This window comes from Pleurodeles waltl, chromosome 5 (genome assembly GCF_031143425.1).
Source record: "Pleurodeles waltl isolate 20211129_DDA chromosome 5, aPleWal1.hap1.20221129, whole genome shotgun sequence".
Taxonomy (NCBI): domain Eukaryota; kingdom Metazoa; phylum Chordata; class Amphibia; order Caudata; family Salamandridae; genus Pleurodeles; species Pleurodeles waltl.
The window spans coordinates 1,145,592,876-1,145,616,446 of record NC_090444.1 but is presented as its reverse complement, the minus strand read 5'-3'; positions in this window follow the sequence as shown (position 1 = coordinate 1,145,616,446).

The following is a 23,571-nucleotide window of genomic DNA, read 5'->3' as shown; positions in this document are numbered from 1 at the left end:
CAACATTATCACCATCATCACTGCCATTACCATCACTGCCACTACCACCATGACTATCACCAGAGCCACCACCACTATGACCACAACCTTTGCTATGAGAATCATCCCCACTACCACCACCATCACCAGCACTGTCACCACCATCAATATCACCACTATGGCCACTGTTACGCCACCACTATCACCACTACTACAGCATTATTATTTACACTATCACTGCCAGCACCATAACTAGTACTACTACAGGATGAAAGGGAGAACACTAAAAGGCGCCTCTGCCAACTCCCAGCCCGAAAACACGCTGGTTCGCACTGAGCAGCCAGCTCACTCATGTTTTTATTTATATTGGTTACACCGGGGCTGAATTACATTCTGCTTGTGACATCATTAGTACCATTTTTGCCATATTTTGCCATATGATTTGTCATATTAGTCATGAATATTGTCTGCTGTCCCTGAAATATGTTTATCTTGTTTATTTTGTTGGTTTACTTTTGCTATTGTAATGCCTGTATGTTTACAATGTTTTGTCCATAATAGATGTATGGCCTGGTGGATCAGCAAATCTCACCCGGCTCCTCTGTTCCCATCGTATGACTGTGGCTATGCCCCCCTCGACCCCTGAGCCTCACTTTGGTCTGCTTCCCTTCGGAGCACCATGTGGTCTTCGTTGCTCCTCCCCTTAGCCACTCTTCCCAAGGCATTAAGATGATGGGTGGCCAGGTGAAAGATGGTAAGGTTAAGGGTGTCTGCTTGTGGCATAATCCCTATTTGGGCATGTTAGGGCCTGGAATGGGCCAGTACCCCTGGCTTCATTCTTTGCCCATTCACCCTGGGTGCATCCAGTGAGCACTTCTGTAGGATTAAATATTCCTCTTCCTTGGGGGTTTAACAACATCTAATGAGTTGGTTCTCTGTTGTGTTGGATTAATTCCATATAGCGCTCCCTTGGTAGTTCATTAGCGACTCCATTGAGCAGGTCCTCTATTGCTCCTGAGTGGATCCCCTATAACACTAACATGGAGGTTTAATAGTGTCTCCAATGAGTCCGTTCTGCCATTTCTGAGGGAAATCCACATAGAAGTACCCTGAGACACCCACCTCTACACCCTATACTTATGCATAATCATATTAAGAGCACCATGATTGCACCATATCATACAAAACTCACTCAGAATATTCAATATGCCCCTATAGGCTAAACTACAAACAGCACCTTATCAACCATACACTTCTGAAGTTGGAGGGTATCACAACCTCACAAAGCGAATGGAGTGCTGCATAAATATTGGATTCAGACCACCCAGAAAGCCCTTTAGACCTCATAAAGGGTATAAGAAGCAGTATATAACCAACACCATACAAAAAATACAATACAACTCAATAGAATACAATCTATACCCTTGGAGGAATTTCAGGGTTCCCTGCTTCCAGTATGGTTCTATCGCTGCACCCATTTCATTACATGGCAGTAGGTGCTTCATAACATCTTAACCATCTGATGTTAACATTGTGACAAGTTCTGTTGAGACCTTTTCTTTTCTTTTCTTCTCATGCTCTTGCTTGCAGACAGGGTAGGACCGGGACAGAAAATAGGCCCAGACACCAAATTAAAAGTGGCCCCCATTAGCAAATCAGATAGCTCAAAATGTATCCCACGTTTGGAAATAAGGGCATGTTTCAACTTGTAAAGACATGTTGTGTAAGTGTTGTATTAGGTAAGAGACACCACATGCATTTGTGCTTGCTGTGGGCATTGTTGGTGGTAATATCAGAGAAATTAACAGTAAAAAGAGGCCCACCTCATCGTAAAACAGTCTCACATGCAGCCAGAAATCCAGCCCATACATTGTTCTGTGGGACCAGCCCTTCTGGCATTTCCTTATTGCCTTATAGGCCACTTCGAACCTGCCTGAAGATTCTTGTATCTGTTCCTTTTAGAAAGTATGAAGTTGTAGAAGTGTGCAGAAGTGTTAGCATCATGTCCGCCTCCTATCTAGGCTGACATATTTCTGTTGTTTATGTTATTGTCTCTGTCATAATATTATGGATGCTTACAGCAAAAGCTGATAAGTTTATATTGTTTTAGTAATAGGCGCAAATTATTGTTAATTAAGATGACATATTTATCAGCATACTTATTTTGTCTTTTTGGGACTTTAGTGTCTCCAAACTTAAAAACATTAAATAAAATTGGCGATATTATACACACTTAGGCGTTTGACCGTTCATGGCGGAAATATCAAGACAGAGGTCACGCCTGTTTGCTGCAGCAACCAGCCTTAATTGGGTGTTGCTCAGGGAGAGGTGCAGAAAAGTGGCCTTCAACGTGGTACTGCTTATCATTTCTAGGCAAGGGCTCTAATACAGAACAGCTAAACAGCTATTTTTTCCAGAGAGAAGGTATGATGTGTGCGGTCCATCTTAAGAATCCATCTTAAGAAATTCGGGCCCATATTTATTCTTTTTGAAGCAAACCAGCACCGGCGCTGGTTTGCGTAATTTTTTTTACCGCGGGCTAACGCCATTCCAACACGCCAGGCGGGCGCCTTATTTATGGATTGAAGTTAGCCTGCGCTGAGGGCTGGTCAGAGTAAAAAAAATGACTCTAACCAGGTAGCGCCGGCGTAGGGAAAAATGGGGGTTGTGCGTCAAAAAATGGTGCAAGCCAGGTCAGAGTCAAAAATCATGTCTCTAACCGGACTTGCGACATTTTTTGACACACAACCCCCATTGAAATAACTCCTGTCTTAGCAAAGACAGGAGTCATGCCCCCTGCCTAATGACCATGTCCAGGGGACTTGTGTCCCCTGGGCATGGCCATTGGGCACAGTGGCATGTGGGGGGGCCCAAGTGAGGCCCACTTATGCCACTAAAAAATACAAATAAAATACTTACCTCAACTTACCTGTACTTACCTGGGATGGGTCCCCCCATCAATGGGTGTCCTCCAGGGGTGGGTGGGGGGTGGCGGGGGTGTCCCTGGAGGCAGGGAAGGGCTCCTGTGGACTGCTTCCATGGTCAGAGACTGTGGAAATGAGCCCACAGGTCCCTTAACGTCTGCCCTCACCCAGGCGTTAACAAAACTGCACACATCAGGCTGGGTGCCGTTTTTTAAGGCCCCCCCCCTCCTGTGTGTCAAAATGACGCAGGAGTATAAATAAGGCGCACAGGCCTTAAAGTCATTTTTTGGACGGGAACGCCTACCTTGCATGTCTTTAACGCAAGACGGTTTCCCGCATCCAGAAAATGACACACACAGAGGAATTTTGACGTTCGAGGGGGCGATCTTCATAGTATAAATATGGTGTAAGGTTTGTGCCAAATTTGCGTCAAAATGTTTGACACAAATTAGGTGCAAATAGAATATAAATATGCCCCTCGATTTTGAAGGTTGCTATTTTCTACTAAATATTAGCATAGCGCTTAGAAGTAGCAATAGGATGCTAGGATGCGAGAAACATACTAACCCTATTAAGAATGTTCACATTGATTGCACTGGCCATGTCGTGCAGTACTACATTTCTTTCTAAAACTGGGTGGTTACCATTCATACTTTATGCCCTCAACGTGGATTTTAGAAAGAAAAGGTTTCATCCTGTGAATCTTAGTGCTGTATTAAGTGTATTATTCATATACAAAAGAGGATTTGTAATTCCACTGTGATCCTGAACTCATCTTGTGGGACTAACCATGACCAGAAACACCACCTACACAGTATTGCTTAGTGGGTTGTGTATGGGTCACATGATCAGTGTACAAGAATGTACAATATGTGACTTAAGTCTTGACTACTTTTTTTTATTACAGAACCATTGAAAGATGGCATGGCACCATGTGTCCCATCGGGCAATCCCACCAGGATACCAAATCCATTCACACAAATATCAATTACCAAAGCACAACTAGAGGAGGATTAGCAATGGTAGTCAAGGAATTGATTGTGGCCACCAAAATTGAAAATATGCGACTAGCAGGCTGTGCGGTACTTCTAATAAGATGCAACCATACACCTACTTTTTATTGTACATTTCTCCAACTATATAGCCCACTGCCAAGTAACAGAAATTCAGGTACTCTGCTAGATGCCACGTAACTGATATATCCATCAAACCCTTGCTTGGGCATCCTTGGCAACTAGAACATTTAGTTTGAGAATCAAAACATTCAATAACCACATAGCATTGCAACCAGCTTGGAAACTCACAATCTCAATCAGCTTCTTTTAAGACCTATGCACACTGTAGGATAAATATTAGGGCCCTCATTTTGAGGCTGGCGGTCATCAGACTGCCGGCCTCAGGGCGGTGGTCTCACTGCCGCGGACTAGGTGGTAAAGACAGTTGCAATACAAGTTGTGGGGTTTGGCTGAGGTTAAACCACCACAGGGCCGCCTGGCCCGCCGGTGCGCTCCTCCGGGCCGGCGGCAGGCCTCAGGCCACTGTCCGCATAACAAGGCAGCAAACCGCCAGGATTTTCATGGCATTCGCCCTGCCACGAAAACCATGACAGAAGCGGACCCGGCGACAGGAATCTGCATTCCTGGCACCGACAAACTCACACACCCACATGGCCATGCACCTCCCACCTGTCCATATACCTCCATGCACCCCCCACCCAACCGTACATATCCATACAAACACCACCACCCGCTCTCACACTGACATACACACCACCCCACTTGCACTCACACATACGCACCCCCTCCACAATCATTCACACCCCCTCCGCATTCATGCACACCCTCTCCCCTTCACGCATGCATACATTCACACATTTCCCCCTCCGCATATGCACACTTGCACACCCCATCCGCACACTTGCACACAGACACCCCCACTCACCTGCAGACTTGCACACATGCACCCACACTCACATGCATCCCAGTACACACACCTACTCACTCACACCCTAACACCCTCCTCCCCTGCGCAGACATGCAGACACCCCCCAACCGCATGCATGCATCCAGACACCTCCAGTCGCTCACTCACAAACACGCACTCAGACACCCCCATTCACACACACCCCTCTGCACACAAACACACACGCACCACAACACCCCCCTCGCCTCTGCATACATGCAGGCACACACAGCCTCCAGTCACACATACCTACACACACGCACACCCATTCAGGCACACATACACGCACCCCCCCACATGCTCCCAACAACCCACCCTCTTTCGGATGATCAACTTATCTGGGTGGGAATGGGTCCTGGTATTTTCCACCGCCAGCACTGCACCCCCTACAGGACTCTGCCACGCCGTATTACATATCGTAATACGGCAGACGGTGTCTTGTTGCTGTGGCGGTGCTGTTGGTGGAACCGCCTCTTCAACTCTGCGGCCTGGCCGACGGAGTCAGATTTCTGCCTCTAAATGGGCAGAAGTCCTTTCAGGTCTCCTACTATGGCGGTCAGCAGACCGTCAGCACTTGCGGTCTGTTGACTGCTGCGGCTTCGCGGTGTTTGACAAAGACCGCTGAAGTCATAATGAGGGCCAAGATGTGGTCTCATGGTCAGTTGACATTAGGACATTGACCAGGTTCCTTGGAGAGATCTCCACCTAATTTTCTTTTACTACAATGGGCCATCAAGATCTATAACCCACCCTCCAGTGCATTTGGCAAACTACAGGCAGTGGAGCAAACTCAGCAAGGAAGAATCGAAAACTCACATTGATGCTTGCTGAAACCTTTAATAAATAATTCAGTAGAAAATCTTTTGACGTGGTGAACAAAGTATTTGACAGAATAGTCAGAATGAAATCTGCCACACAACATTCACAAAGAAGGTGGAAGACTCCATGGATGAATGAAAAAAAAAAAAAAAAAAACACAAAGGCACACCCTTCAATGCCCTTCAAAACCAGCCTTTTCCCACCCTAATCTACTGGAGCTAACAGACCAGTGTTCCTTTGCTATTCCATCAGGAACATAATAGAATGCTATTAGTAAAAAGCAAAATAAATATCACTGATTCTATATGGCATCCCATCAGCATTAGATAATATGAAAAGACTACAAGAACCTCAGACTCAGTGCCAATGCCAACCATCATGAAACAATTGAAATTACTCCAATCACACAATAATTTACACAAATTATTAAATACGGGCCTAACGTTGAAAAGTATTTTGCAGTCGCAAAGCCTGTGATTTGCGCAGTCACAAAGTTTGCAACAGCAAAATATCTTTTTACTATTCATAAATGTCCTGTTAAGAGTAAAAAAAAAGTTTGGGAGACCATGTCACAATGGTTTGAGTCCTCAATATTGACCAACACTTTAAAGAGGACTGCATATGATTCCAAATGGGAAGATGTCCGCTACAAACGTACAATCTGCAATGCGACCTGTAAACACATAGGTTGCATCGAAAATTGCATTCCTTTTCACAAAACAGTCTGTGTACAAACTGCACATCCATGGTTTGCGAATGGTAATTGTACATCATCCAAGGGTTTCTGTTCAAGAGCCAGTGTGTACACCTGTTTTGGTCCAATAATTTCTTTTACAACGAAATGAGAAATTTAGAGCATTATTGCATAATTATTGCATGGTCCCTACATATCAGCTGTAAATCATGGCCTGATTGAAGACGCATGAGCTATAAAAATAGGAATGAATGTTTCTTCCCAAATAACTGCTTGCTCTCCAATCAAACATGAGTTTATACTACACTGCAGCTTTAAACAACTGTACTCAAGAGACTAAGGGGGTTATTACAACTTTGGAGGAGGTGTTAATCCGTCCCAAAAGTGACGGTAAAGTGACGGATATACCACCAGCCGTATTACGAGTCCATTAGATCCTATGGAACTCGTAATACGGCTGGTGGTATATCCGTCACTTTACCGTCACTTTTGGGATGGATTAACACCTCCTCCAAAGTTGTAATAACCCCCTAAATGATACCTTATACAGCTCTATGTAATGAATTTTATTTCAAGACCGGAGGCTCTATTATGCATTCTTTTCTTACTTTATTTCAAACTGCAGCAGTCAAGAACTACAACTCACAAAAGGCTTAGCAACAGGCTAGCCAATGGGAGAAAAAGATTAGTCATACACTGGACCAATAAGGAGTCACCACAGACCACAGAGTACACCCTTGACTGCAAGCAGCCCTCTTTTCTTGCTGCTCGCAGTCAAGATAAGTACTCTCATCATTTCTCCTTGTCTGTGTTAATACATTATTTGTCTAGTATTAGTTATTTGCTTGCATTTTTCACCAGTATAATTGCTTTACAACGTTAATCTCTTAAGCGGTTTCCCGTCTCCCCTATCCCCCTGGGCATTCTACTCACGCGATACGCTCTTTCTCAGTTTCCAACCGCCACGTGTTCCTTTTCAGTTTTCCCCTCACAAATCCTTGTCAGCGCACTTCGCGCTCGCGCTCCCAACCGCTCCATTCCTTTCCGGTTGTCTCCTTTGGAGCGCGTCCTTCTGCCTGCATAATTTCGCCTCTGCTCACTCTGCTCTGACCGCGTTCGCTCCTCTGTGGTCTGTTCAGCCTCATTCAGGGGCACGGCCTCGCGTGTATGTAACAATTACAGCCCCACCCCTCTTGGGAGTGTTTTTTTCTCCGGCCGAAGGGGCTTTTTCTTTTCTGTTAACCCTTTCTCAACCAAGGGTTTTTCCTCGCTAATTTTTACATTTTGTCACAGTGAATTTTTCCTAATAATTTCCACAAGACACATTATTTTATTTTTTCATCTGCTTCCTTTTGTTTACATGGATTCAGACAGTTCTCCTGTCATGCCTGAGTTAAATGAAGATGAGGAGGTTTTTAAGCAGGATTTGAATATTTGTATTCAGTCATCGGTAAAACATACTTTACAAGCATCCAAGAAAAAAAAGTCAAAAAATATTGAAAATACTGTTAAATCCATGGTGTCCAATTCTCTGGCCCATTCTGGGGGGGGGAGGCAGAAAATGTAAGTAGGCTACTTCTAGACCTGCTAAAGGCGCTCAATTGAACATTGAGGTTGCCTCACAACAGATTGAGGACTTGGTTCCTCCCAGGCCTCCTGTGAAGGAGGGGAATACTTAAAAAAATCTTAACTCTTCTATTCATTCCAAATGCAAATTTTAATTAAAAAAAATACTGATGACGCGCCAAAAATTATAATTATTTCTCAAATCTTGGACACTGATGAAGATGACATGGACGATTTGTATCTTTCTGATATTCCTGATGATAATTTTTCAACCTCCTCTCCTCCTCCTAAGCGTCTCAAACACTCAGCGATGCTTTATCCAATATTGTCGATTCTGAGGGTGTTCCAATGTTTGACCCCTCTCTGATCTATCACCCCAATTCTACTGGGTGGCTTCCTTCTGCGCATGTGGGAGAATATATTTCATCCCGTCTTCATCTCCCTTTGGACAAGCAAACTTGTGCGAAGCTCAGATCGGAGTGCCCAAGACCTTCCCTAGCTTCCATCATTACCGCCACCCCCTCTATAGATCAGTCCCTGATAACTTTCTTCACCAAATTTGGTAAAGATCCCCGTAAGGGGGTTGATAAGGCCTGGACGACTTGCCAGGACAAGCTTCTGGACGTGGTGGGTCCACTATCTCGTATTTTCGATCTGGCGGAGTCAGCCAGACTGGATGATTCTCCTATCAATCCTTCAGATCTTTCGCTCTGGATTCAAAGAGCTTTCTGCCTCCTAGGCAACGCCAACTCGGCGATCACTCATGAGAAAAGGAAAGGTCTCTTACTAAAGATGGACCGTAAGCTGGCTAACCTGGCCTCCCTGGATCCCAGCATTCAAGCCGAAGGAAAACTTTTTGGTGATTCTTTCATCAAGGACCTCAGCTGTTCTGTTTCCCCTTTCTCGTTGCTTGACAAAGCTCAACAATCTTCAAAAAAGGTTTTCAACCAACGTGTTTTTGCACGGGCCGGTAGAGGCAGGAGCCGCTTTACCGGCCGCTCGTACCGAAACCAAGGTACAAGGGGCTCCTTCAACTCCTTCATCTCCTATAATCAAGAGTACAACCCACAATTTTACCCTCAAAGGACCAGAGGCTTCCGTAATCGTGGACAATGTTATGCCAGAACCAACAATTCACAAGGTAAGCTGATTTTCTGTCCTTCCCGTGGGAGGGCGTTTACAATATTTCCTCCCAAAATGGCGGTTAATCTCCTCAGACCCTTGGGTTCTAAACACTGTTCAGGGTTATTACATCAAACTTTATTCCCCTCCTTTTCAGTCTCTCCCTCCTTTTTCTCCAAAATTCTCTCATTTGATGTCCTCTCTCATTACTTCAGAGGTTCAATCGCTCTTAGACAAAAACGTGATCCAACCTTGTCTTCCTGATCCGTCCGGATTCATCAGTTCCCTCTTTCTTGTTCACAAAAAGAACAAGAAACTCAGGCCAGTAATCAATCTCAAATCATTCAACCAATTTGTAGTGTACCGCCATTTCAAAATGGAAACTATACTCCACCTCAGGGACATTTTACTTCAAAACGACTGGCTAGTCAGACTAGATCTTCAGGATGCTTATTTGACTATTCCTATTCATTCTTCTCACAGGAAATTCTTACAATTCCAGTGGCGGTCAAAAATTTATAATTTTTCCTTTCTTCCTTTCGGCCTTTCTTCCGCTCCCTGGTGTTTCACAAAACAGCTGAAACCATTTGTGGCTCGTCTCAGATCTCTGGGTATCAGACTTATAATTTACCTCGACGACATTCTCATCATGCACCAGAACGTGTCTTCTCTTCTTTCTCACCTCCACACCACAACCTTGCTCTTCATCGACCTCGGTTTTCTCATGGCCTTCCCTTCTCAACAAATAGAGTTTTTAGGGTTCCAAATAGATTCCGTCTCAGCCACCCTCCACCTTCCTTCCTCAAAGGTTTCTTCAATCAAAAAAATTACTTTCTCTTATGCTCCAAAAGGATCTAATTTCACTCAGATCCCTGGCAAGGGTGGTAGGTCTTCTTTCTTCCTCTCTTCAGGCCATTTTTCCAGGCCCCCTACACTACCGCACTACTCAACGCCTAAAAAACCTTCACCTTCGCAGAGGCCTTGCTTTTTCCGACCTCATATCTCTAATGTAGAATCCCGGATGGAGATTCAATGGTGGATATCCCATTTAGATACCTGGAACGGCAGATCTATCTTCCCCTCTGTGCCCGATCTTGTATTAGAATCAGATGCAAGTCTCACGGGCTGGAGCGCCCGCTGTGGTCCGATGTCGACTGGCGGTATATTGTCCACAGAGGAGTCCAAATTGCACATAAATTGTTTAGAGCTTCTTGCAGGCTCCTCTGCGATCCAAAGTTTTACAAAAAACAGGGCCCAGTGTTCCATCTTTCTTCGTATGGACAACATATCCGCAGTACGTTACATAAATCATCTTGGAGGCACCAGATCGAGACCCCTTACTCTTCTAGCCAAGAGCCTTTGGGAGTTTTGGCTCTCCCACAAATTTTCCCTTCTAGCCGAATACCTTCCAGGCTCCCAGAATTCTACAGCAGATTGGCACTCCTGTCATCTCAAAGACACCAGCGATTGGAAACTGCATCCGTCAGTCTTTCAAAAACTCTTGAACAAATGGGGCCCATTTCACATAGACCTCTTTGCGTCTCGACTCAATTCTCAACTTCCACTTTTCTTCAGCTGGCGTCCCGATCCTATAGCTATGTCCACGGACGCTTTTCTTCAAGACTGGTCCCAGTCGCTCAACTATGCATTTCCTCCTTTCATTTTAATCAACAGGGTCTTAGCCCAGGTCAGACGTCAAAAAGCTTCTCTGGTCATCGTGGTTCCCTTCTGGCAGTCCCAGGTCTGGTTTCCTCCTCTCCTCGAGTTATCAACAGATTTTCCCCTTCTCCTCCCAGTGTTCCCGTCTCTCCTACTGGATCCATCCAGATCTCCCCACAATCTAATTCTCAGCAATTCATTAACCCTTTCAGCTTGGAAGGTCTCTGGGTGGCCCAACAGACCATTCCAATTTCGGCAGAGGCTTCAGAATTTATTAGTACGCCTTGGCTCCTGGCACAAAGAAAGCCTACAGATCAGCTTGGTCTCTTTGGTAAGGCTGGTGTGTGGGAAAGTGTGCCAATCCCTTTTCAGCAGATCTAAGCTTAATCATTAACTTTTTAGCGGCCAAGGCAGGTTCAGGTAAGTCTTATAGAACTATAAATCTCTATAGATCTGCCATTTCTATGCACCATCGTTATATTAATGGCAAACCAATTGGAGAACATCCTTTAATCTGTTGCCTCTTGAAGGGAGTAAAATTGTCGAAACCTCCGGCTTCCAAGTATTCCTATATTTGGGATGTTTCCCTCGTTTTCAACCTATTTCTCACTTGGACCGGACAATTCAGGCCTTTCCTTAAAAATGCTTTCTGCCAAGCTAACAATGTTGTTGTGTTTAATTTCTATTAAACGAGTCTCTGATGTTAAATCTTTGGATGTTTCTTCCTGTCATTTCATGCCTACGGGTGTTCTATTTCACATTTCCAAATGCACCAAAACCAATCTCCATTCTGTCTTCTACCCCTTTTTTCCTGACAAACCAAAACTCTGTGTAGGTCTCTGTTTAAAGAAATATGAGAAAAGAACTTGTAACCTGAGAATGTCCTCTTCTCACCAACTCTTAATTGCCTTTCGTAAACCTCACAAACCAGTTTCATCAGCCACTTTAGCCCGTTGGGTGAAATGGGTTATGTGCTTAGTGGGTATAGATATTTCCACCTTTGGTGCCCACTCTTCCAAGGGAGCCATGGCTTCCAAAGCCTTTTCTTTGGGCTCCGGTCTAGAGGACATTCTCAGGTCGGCCGATTGGTCTAATGATAATGTTTTTAGAACCTTGTACTGCAAACCTGTTAAAACTGCAACTACTTTGGTCATTGACAAGCTTTAAACTTGCATAATAGAGCCTCCAGTCTTGACATAAAATGTAGATTTTCCTAGTAAGTTATGACGGAAAGTCTTAATTTTATTAAAGACACGAAGGCGAATATTATCCTGCCTCTATTTTTACTAATACGTATTTTTCTTTCCCTCCCAGCGACTCCAGCATTACCGCCTTCATTGGGATAATTCCAGTCTGGCTACTACCACTCCTGCCGGCGTTGGACATCAATCTTCTTCTTTCCCGCTTCCTCAAGACCTTCGCTCTTCCCCAAGTTTTACCTGGCTTATTTCCTGTGTTCAAGACTTTTTCTCCTTCACTCTCGCTTTGGCAATTATAGGACTGATTTTTCCTTTGTTTTATGACTCTGTTTGACCTGCTCACACAAGAAAGGAGGGCTGCTTGCAGTCAAGGGTGTACTCTATGGTCTGTGGTGACTCCTTATTGGTCCAGTGTATGACTAATCTTTTTCTCCCATTGGCTAGCCTGTTGCTAAGCCTTTTGGGAGTTGTAGTTCTTGACTGCTGCTGTTTGAAATAAAGTAAGAAAAGAATGCATAATATTTGCCTCCGTGTCTTTAATAAAATTAAGACTTTCCGTCATAACTTACTAGGAAAATCTACATTCTATCCCCACAAATAACATTTGGTAGAGGTGTGCATAATAGGTAGACTACAAACAGCCTGACAATTTAATATACATATGCATGGCTGTATACGAGTATGGCGAAGCATTCCATTAACTCAAGTACATGAAACTAGCCTCACATGTGAAACCTCAACAATTTCACAACAACCTACATGAGGAGAATATTACAAATTGGTTGGCACCGAATAGAAGGAGGGTGACTAAATACAACCTTTATCCTTGACTAATTATTAACATTAGTCTCCCATGGAAAAGAGCATTACCTGTCCTATAAAGGTATTTAATTACCTTGTCAGCAACATAAATATGAAGATTTCACAATGTGTTTATTTTACCAAGTAATGTGTATATAGAGCTTCCCGTGTATACCATTACTTCAGCCATCCAGTACTCTTATTAGTAGTTGTGCTATCCATTTGTGGATTGCGATTATTTAAACATTGACCTTATTAGATGTGAATTTATGCCACTTTTTAAATAGATATATTTATAAATCTTACAAATTGCGGGTTACCAATAATAGCTCCACTCATAAAAATTAATGAGAAAATGACTCTGAAGGAACCAATGTTCACAATACTAATTTGGTACTGTTTCCTGTGAAATAGCAGATCAGCCCTCTTGTTATTTTACATATTCTCAGAGGCAGTAGGTGCTATGCAAAAGCCTATATCAGAACACACCATACCATCCCATGCTGATAGGAATGGTGTCTCTAGTTGGTAATCGGTTTACACCCTCTCCAAGTAGGACCCTCACTTTAGGTAGGGTAAGGGAGTCACACTCCTAAGATAGTATCTGCTCCCCCCTTGGTTACTTGGCATGATCAGTCAGGCTTATCTCAGAGGCAAGGTGTTAAGTATTTGTACCCACACACAGTAACACAGTGAAACACTACAAATGGACACCACACCAGTTTGGAATAGCCAATATTTATCTAAGTAAAAGAAGACCAAAACAACAAAAGTCCAACATACACAAGCAAAGATATGTATTTTTAAAGATGAAATCTCAGTATAGAACTTAGAAACACAATGGCTCTAACTAGGGCTGTCACAATGTCGTTGACAGTGTCATTCCCAACAGTCCAACGCCACTCGCAAGGGAGTGCAGGCCTGTCACAGAGTCACATGGACCCCCAGGTACAGTGTTTTTGAAAACGATGAAACAAAGATTTTGCACGGAGTCAGGGAGGTGAGGCGTCACTGGAGCCAGCACAGCGTCAGTTCCTTACTGCTACCAGGGAGGTGAGGTGTTAGTTCCTTACTACGAGGCAGGGGAGGTGTTGTTTCACAGTTGCAGGGGAGGTGATGCATCATCGGTGGCGAGGTGCCTGTTCCTTACGATCCAGCGGGGTCAATGAATCCAGCAGGTCAAGACGTGCGGCATCAGCTTTGCGGTGTTACGATCACACCACAGGCCCACAGGTGCTGCAGCAGAGTCAGGAGTCCCGGACATTAGGGATACAGGACTCAGGGTGTGGCGGGACTTCGGAGGCGCTGCAGCTGCATTGGGCCTGCGTCGTCGTCACGGTTGATGCAGTCAGCGGGGACCACGGCTCCTAGGGCAGGCAGGGGCACAGAGTCGGACAGTGGCACCAGTTCTGAAGTCGCTCTGGAGTTGATGCACTTGGTTTCTTCTTGGTTTCACCAGAACTCACTTCCAAGGGGGCAGAAACTGGATTTGGCACCACTTGGCAAGGCAGGACTCTCAGCAAGAAAGACCAGGTGCTGGCAGATGAAATCTTTGATTCCCTGAGACTTCTAACAGACGGCAAGTTCAGTTCAAGCCCTTGCAGACCCTTGGAAAGCAGGACATAGAAAGCATAGTCTAGTCCTTTCACTCCCAGGGCAGAAGTAACAGCAGCAGGCCAGCACAGCAAAGCAACAGGCAGAGTGGCAGGTCCTCCTCAAGCATCTAGCTCTTATCCCTGGCAGAATGTCCTCGGTCCAGTAGTGTTCTAAAGTTGTGGTCTCAGAGGTCCAATACTTATCCGCATTTCTGTCTTTGAAGCAGGCAATCTTCAAAGGAAGGTCTTTGTGGTGCACAAGACTCTGCCTTTCCTGCCCTGGCCCCAGGCACGCTCCAGGGGGTTGGTGACTGCTTTGTGTAAGGACAGGCACAGCCCTATTCAGGTGCAAGTGTCAGCTCCTCACACCACTTTAGCCCAGGAAGACCGATCAGGATTAGCAGGGCACACCTCAGCTCCCTTTGTGTGACTGTCTAGAGTGAATTCACAAACAGCCCAACTGACATCCTGACCCAGACGTGTAATCTGCAGACAGGCAGAGGCACAGAATGGTTAAGCAAGAAAATGCCCACTTTTTAAAAGTGGCATTACTTACAATTTAAAAAACAACTTCACCAAAAGATGTGTTTTTTATTTTGAGTTCAGATACCCCAAATGCCATATCTCTATCTGCACCCAATGGGAAATTACACTTAAAAGGTATTTCAAGGCAATCACCATGTTACCCTATGGGAGAGATAATCCTTGAAATAGTGAAAATCGAATTTAGAAGTATTTCACTATGAAGACATGTAAAACACACTAGTACATGTCCTTCCTTTTAAATATACTGCACCCTGCCCATAGGGCTGCCTTGGCCCTACCTTAGGGTTGACTTATATGTAGTAAAAGGGAAAGTTGGGCCTAGCAAGTGGGTGCACTTGCCAGGTCAACATGGCTGTTTAAAGCTGCAGGCACTGCAATGGCAGGCCCGAGACATGTTTACAGGGCTACTCATGTGGATGGCACAATCAGTGCTGCAGGCCCACTAGTAGCATTTGATTTACAGGCCCTGAGCACACCTGGTGCACTATACTAGAGATTTACTAATTAATCAAATTAGTCAACAATGAAGGAACCAATCACCAATACAATTGAGACAGAGAGCACTTGCACTTTAGCACTAGTTAGCAGAAGTAAAGTGCCCAGAGTCCTAAAACCAACAAAAACAGGTCAGTAAAAATAGGAGGAAGGAGGCAAAAGGTTTGAGGATGACCCTGCAAAAAGGGCCAGGTCCAACACAATCCCCACCAGCCAAAAGCCAGGGGAGTCCAATCAGTACCTTCATGGACTTCCCTGCTTGAGGCGATAGAACCTAGACATTGGCCCACTACTGCAGGGGCTCTTGCCAGTTCCACGCCTCTCTGAACTCATGTGGATTCCTCTGTCTACACCCTCAGGGCCCACTGAACTAAACCAAGGGGAATCATTCTCCTCATCTGAGGACCCCATCTGTGCAGCACCTAATCTTACCTTGCTCACAGATGCAACCCAGTAGGCAGACAGTGCCACTACTGCCAACAGTGTGACGTGGCTCATTCCACTCCTTGGTCCTGACTTTGTTTCTCCACTCAGGGAAAACTCTGACCAACAGGACAACAGCCAAAAGAGGCCACGGGCAGCTGTCAGTGTCAAGAGCCTGGCCACAGGCCATTCCAGGGTATCTAGCCTCCCGTGTTTCGAAAAGTGTGGAGCAGAAGCCCTAGGTGCCTTGTACACATGTACCACTTCACCTCCCACCAGTTCAGGGGTGGTATCCTGAGACTAGTTCCTCAACTTAGGGTCTGTACCCTCAGGCTGAGCAGGGGGCAGGGGTGGGCTCTCCCTCCTCCTGTCACTCTTGCTGGGGTCATGTACCATCTGCTCTGGAGGGGTACCCCCAGAAAACTGAACTGGGAGAGCACCTTTGGCGGCCACCCCTCCCAGTTCCTCTGGCACCTGGGGCAATTCATTCCCCAGAAGGCAGTCCATGGGCAACAGTTTGAGGTCACAGAATGGTCTGCACTATGAAAGTAGCATACACCAGTCACTGTATGTCAAGTAGAAATACAAGTCCTATCCCACTGCTGCCACCAATGTTAGAAATTGGGTCTCTAAATGGCATTCAGTTTCCACCCTGTCCAAGTAGGGACCTCACTCTAGTTAGGGTAAGGGAGTCACACTCCTACGATAGCCCCTGCTCACCCCGTTGGTCGCTTGGCACGAGCAATCAGGCTTATCTCAGAGGCAATGTGTTAAGTATTTGTACCCACAAACAGTTACACAGTGAAAACACTACAAATGGACACAACATTAGTTTAGAAAAATAGACAATATTTATCTAAGTAAAACAAGACCAAAATAACAAAAATCCAACATTCACAAGCAAAGATATGAAGACTAAATCTCAGTATAGCGCTTAGAAACATAATAGCTCGAAGTGGTGCTATCACGACATCGTTGACGGAGTAATTTCCTACAGTCCAATGCCACTTGCAAGGAAGTGCAGGACGGTTATGGAGTTGCACGGACCCCCAGGTACAGTGCCTTTGAAAATGATGAAACACAGACGTTGCACGGAGTTGGGGAGGTGAGGTGTTGCTGGAGCCGGCGCGGCATCAGTTCCTTCCTGCTACTGGGGAGGTGATGTGTCGGTTCCTTACTGCGAGGAAAGGGAGGTGAGTCGTTGGTTGCTTACGGTTGCAGGGTAGGTGATGCTCTTTGGTGGGGAGGCATCAGTTCCTTATGATCCATCAGGGTCGATGAATCCAGCAGGTCAAGACGTGTGGCATCAACAGGTCCAACACATTACCGTACCACAACCACCACTACCATCATTACCACCACATTCACTATTATCTTCAGAAATAGCACCACCATTATCAGCAGCACCATTATCAACAAAACACACTTCTACAACATTTCCCACGTATGCCACTCTTTCCAATTTCGTTACCACGACTCACTCGATACCTTCACTATCATTATCAAAACCTATTAAATAACCATTTCCACCATTAGCATAATCATGACTGTAATCACCACTAATACCAGAACCACTATCACCACTCTCATCTGTATCACCATCACTATCACAACAAGAACCAACATTGTTGCTACAATCATTGCCTCCAATATCATCACCACAGCTATCACTAACATCATGACCACCACAACTATCACCATTTCTATCATCATCACTAACACAATCATTATCACCATCACTTCCATGTTCAGCACTACTATCACTACCATCACCACTACCAGCAGTCGTGCCACCTTCCCATAACTCCCTTTCCTCTTCAAGCTTCTGTATGACAAAGGTTCACGGGGCCTGGAGACTAAAGTAGTAGGCATCCCTACTCCTCACAACCATTACCAGCCAGGCTAGGAGATGTGCACGATAGTCTTGAAGAGAGGCCTCTGCATTATAGGCCCCTCTTCCCGACCCCACCTTCCACTGCATATCATCTACTGCAACCCCACTACTGGCTCCAACAATCCAGCAAGCCCAGCGAGCAGAGGACATGCGAGAACAGCCAACAGCACAACCCCCACCACTCTCCTGACAGGTCTCCATCGCCTGTCACAATCTTGTGAAGTACAGGGGCGAGCCTGCCTCTGCCTCACTGCCCCCTCCCCTCGTTAGCAGGATGTAGGCAGATCACACGGGCCCAGAGCCAGCCAGGAGCTGGTGCTCATCAGCCACAAACAGGGGTACAACTGCATCCTCTCTCCTTGGAAGCTGCACTGTCCTTGTCCCATCGATAGAGTCCAGGGCAGGTGTGAATAAGGAATATACCTAACCTTGTCCCTTACTCATTTCCTCTCCCCTGCTCCTTCTCTCTCTCCCGCCTATGCATTTTGTCTTCGCTGCCCTTGCCCCCTCTCCCGCCACAACAATCTGTTCACTCACGTGCTTGCCCTCTTCCTTCTCCAGTCTCTCATTCCTCTGCTGTTGCCCTCTTTAATGCTCCCACCATCTCATCACCTCCCCATTATTGCCCTGGCCTAGCCTGCATTATTCCCTCAAACTGACGAGATAGCTGAATGCTGCTCTGTGTGCTTGCTGTCCCCTCCTTCTCTCCTCTCTGAATTGGGAAATCTGCTGCCATCCATTCCCTTTCCCACTTCTTCTGTGCAACAATCAAAGCAATTTCCTCTGAGCTCACAATGTTAGACTAGCACACCAATAAGTGGACCGTCTCAGTAGAGTGCACATGAGTTGCCCAGAAGTTAATACACACTCAAAATTACACACACAAACTGTAAACTGCAGCTCTTTAATCATGAACACTCACAGAAAGCTTTCTCTCTCTAACACGTATATATTTTTCACTCTCACTTATACACATACTGAATCTTCACATTCGTGCATACCACACCACACACACACATACATACACACACAATTACACGCACAATTACACGCACAATTACACACGAAAACAAGCGTTGGCAAAACCAATAAGTCTGGTTTGTAACCAAAAATGCAAGCCAGACCTAGTGTCAATGCCAATGCTTGTTTCTATTTGACGAAGAAATCAATAAATGACTATAGCAAACATTTGTGAATATGTGACTGTAGCAAACATTTGTATAAGGGAGAGTTTGATTTGAGACCCCTCTGGCACTCTGGCATGGTTCAGTAATTTTTCTTATCACTACAAAATAAATATGCAAATACGAGAAATTAAAAAAAGAATGTAAACGCGCCAAATTATTAGCTAATCAGCTACTGCTGTAGTAACCATAGAGGAAAAGTACTGGTCAACCCAATAGGCTTGAGTTTAATATGGCTATGCAGGCCAACACATGGAATCACAAGCATGTAGAAATTATGGGCCTAAGTCACAAAGGGCCTCCATACCCATGGCAAAGGCCCAGCAGTCGTGGGGGAGTCTCCGCACTTAGGGTGAAATCTCTGCAGTGAGAATTCTCATTCTCATTCCGTCACGAGTGCGGAGGCGCTTTGTGAATTAGGTCCTATGTTTCAATTTGATAATACATCAAACCATACCTATTGTATTTGTGAATGCTTGGTGGCAGTGGTATTAGTAATTGTATTGGCTGGTGTGGTACTGGAGGTTTTGCTGGTATTAGTGGCAGTGCTACTAGTGATGAAGGTGGCATTGCCATTGTAAATAATATTGTGGTGGTGATTTTGGCATTGGTTTTATTTGTAGTGATGGTGGTGTTGTACTGGTGAAGGTGGAATGCTGATATTGCTAACGGTGTTGGTAGTGATAAAAACCAATGGTCTGGATGGTGGCAGTGGTATATGTCTGGTAGTTACAGTGGTGGTGGTATTTGTAGTGTTATAGTTGGTGGTATGGTTGGTGTGTCATGAAGGTGGTATTGGTAGTGGTATTGGCAGTTGTACTTTTGGTGGTATTATTGGTGTTAGTCATCATAGTGGTGCTGATGATATTAGTGGTGGTAGTACTGGCAGTGGTTGCGGTGGTCGTGATGTTGTTTGTGGTATTAGTGGCAGTATTACTATTGGTGATGGTAGCATTGGAATAGGTGTGATATTGAGTGTGATGCCGTGTTTGTGGAGGTGTATTGGCAGTTGTGTGGTATTAGTGGTTGTGTTATTGGTGATGATCTACTGGAATTGTTGGAGTGAATAGCAGAGATGAATTATTGGCCCGTGTTAGTGTCTGGCTCATACTCAAGTCATGGCGAAATACCTGCTGTAACAAAAAATCAGAAAAAAATGATTGCTTCCTGAATACAATGCATGCTTAAGAAAAAGAACAAATGTGAAAAAAGTGTGATGGTTGAGTATACTTTCAGATGTAATCTAGTTCCTCATGCATCATAATGCAGCATCTCCATAGAAGAAAGAAGGAGTGACCAAACAACAAATAGCACAATGACGAAAAGTGGTACTCCTCTGGGCTGCCGTTAAATGTGATCGACAATGGTTGAAATAGACATATCCCAATGAGCCAATGGTTGAAGATGACTGTCCCAAGGCCAACTCTATGTGTATTGTGAGCAACTGGTCGAGCAGGCAGCTGCTCTGTCACCCCAAACGTATAAAGAAACACACCAACTAGTCACAGTGCTCTTGAAAATGAATAATTTTGCAGGCTTCTGGGATTTAAAATTCTTGCCGAGTTTCAAAGAGTTCTATCTTGGGCACTTTACCTCTAATACACACCTGGTGAAGTAGACCTTAAATTTAAGACATACCATAGTGCAATAGCTTCAAAACTAGCACAAATATTTATATTTGTTCTCCAGATTGTAATATTTGTTCCCAATGGCTAATTTGCAAAAGGATTAGGTTTGAGGAACATTTTGGTCAGATTCCTGTGACAGGTGCTATTGAATATTGTTGTGCTAAATACCAGGTTACATGGTGTTGATTCCACCTCAGGTCTCTTTAATCCAACAACAGGCACTCCTTGCCCCTTTATCTCACTCTTGTACGTTGCTGCTTTTTCCCATTGCCACGTTTTTATCCTCTTTCTCTTAGTGTGGATTCCCAAAAATAAGTACTGGTGGGCCCCATCTGCAACCTTTGGCTCAAATTAAGCACTGTTTGTTTCTTTTGTTCACAGTCTGTTGTTTCATGGAATTGCCTTTTGCTAGGCTGCATGTAAACTAGTCTGCCTTTTTCTTTAACAGAGACATGTTTCCTTCTTTCTTCAGTACCAGATTGGCAGATTTAGCCACAACACAGGGATCTGTGAATAGCCAAAATCCTCAAACACATTATTTGGGGATGCTGGTAGACTAACATATCTGACATTTTGATGTCTCCCCATCAAAGTTCAAGTATGTAGCCTCAAGTAACTACCAGTGACTGAGATTAATTCAAGCATTCCATCCATCACTGTTTCAGTAATTTTCATTCTGGTGTCGTAAGGACAACAGCCATGCCCAGATGTGGGTCTCATGCTCACTGTGCACACAGCATGGGCTGACTGATCAAACCACTTCAGCCATTGCTAACTTCACCATGAGTGATGGCATTGTACCCTTTCACAAGAAGCATGTCCATACAAAAGTAGTTCACTTAAGTGCCAGGCACTACTAAAGTAATGCATGCTTTTTGAGACCCAAAATAGTTTTCCTTTTAGCCATTTTGTTGTTTAAATTATTATAGGCTACAGCTTCCCCAGCAATTAAGTTTTGCAGAAACCATAACAAAACAAAAAAAAGCATTGAAAAAGCAAAAAGGCTGGCTGCCAACGCCAGACCTATTGGCTGTGTCAATGTGTGTTTAAATTGTGCTACATCTCTTTGTCACTATTTTCATCTTTCGTTTCCTCATTCATTGTCCCTTTTTGCCATTCTTTCTGCTGTGGGTCAAAGTCTGATGATGACTTTCATTGGGACATGGTCTCAAAAGATATAAATGATGGTGCCCATAAGCTGCAACCACAACTACAAATTAACTACTGTGCCTTCCAACTAATAATATCCCATCACTCGACACCCATTCCTCTCAGGTCAACAAATGTTTGTTTGTAGCATAAAGCCAGCCAATGTAATTTTTTTCGATCAGCATTAACAAGGAGAATGTGGTCTCTAACAGGGACCTCAGTCCCGCAGCCTCTCTCTCGCGAGGGAGAGATACCAGAGAGATCATCACCTTCCCATAGTAAAAAATGTTGCTCGGTTATTGTGTTATGACATAAACACAACTCACTGTTGAAGTGTCAACAACAATGGTGCAAGCTGTTTTGTAGGTGCAGTGCATTTTCAGTCAAAACAGATTCGATTTCATTTTGCAGACATATTTCATTGTGGGAACACGTCTATAACAAGCCCAGGCACCTCTTATGCTTTCGTTATGTCCACAAATCAGAATTACCCAAGAGGGGAACCGGTTTTCTAAAAAAAAGTAAAACGAAACAGGTGGTTAGGATGGAACGGGCCGTAATTGCAAACTCACTGCCCAATGAGAAACCAATCTTGCATGTAAAGCGAAACCAGGTGTTTCTTTTCACACCTTCTTGTTGAATTTCATTAACTGTGCGCCATATTCAAGGATTAGTCAGTTTGAGTAGTAGGCATTCAGCTACTGTGAGACATAAAACAACTTTCGCATGGCACCTACTGGCATCATTTTATTTCGTACATATTTACGAAGTTTCGAATATCGAGCCATAAACTATTGGGGAATAGGGTGGCATACAGACAAAAATACAACTTGAAAAAAACGAAAAAGCTGTTAAGCAACTTTACAAGGTGCTTTGTGTGCTGGGTTAAAATATTATTGGATAGAAAAGTTAAAAAATACACTAATAGAGGATGGTGAAAAAAATACTCAAGACAAGGGAGAAAGGTTCAACCTTTAGTTAACGCACCCTTTATTGAAACACTAAGGGCCAGATCATCACAGCCCATTGCGATTTGGTAATAGCGATTTACGACTCGATATTACCGACTCGCAAAGGGCCATGTATCACATTTGAGAATCGGTAATAGCGATTTCTTAAAAATCGCAAAAGCTATTACCGAATCTCAAATTGCTATACCGGCCCCCATTCAAGCTAAATTTTTTGCATTTCCAAAATTGTGATTTCTGGTTCAGAAATCGCAATTTTGGAAATGCAAAAGGCCAGGGTGCTGGGGGCCTAAGGCCCTCTCTCCTGCACCCCAAAAACTTTTTTTTAACATGTGCTTTACATGTTAAATTTAAAAATGCAGTTTAACTGCATTTTTTAATTTTGCACCAGGTTACCACCTGGTTGCAAAGCATGGTATTTTGCAACTCGCAATTTCCAGGTCGCAGCGCAAGAAATCGCAATTTTAGCGATTTCTTATTTGTGGTCTGCGAATGCATTTCATGCATCGCAGACCACTGTTTTGCACTCGCAAACGGCCGAATTTACCGATTCGCACCGTTTGCGAGTGCAAAACTTTTTGATACATCTGGCCCCTAAGGCCCGTATTTACGAGAACTGATGCTTTGCTGTAACAAGGCAAAGATGCATCATAAAAAGTAGCGCTGTGCTATGACAGTTCATTATGACATGGATGCATCATATTTACAGTACAGCATACCATGTCATAACGGTCCATGGTGGGTCAAAAAAACTGACTCATCCGTGGGATGGATGCCACAAGCAAAACAGACGCATTTGCTTGAAAAGTGACGCAAGGCTGCTTTGATGGTCGTAAACTAACGCTAATGTGCTGCAAATCACCTGTGCTTCACAATGGAGTGCATCAAAACTCCATTCAAAATTGACGCATTGGTGAAGCAAATGTTTCAGACACCCCAAAAGGGAGAGATGGAGCATGCAGCA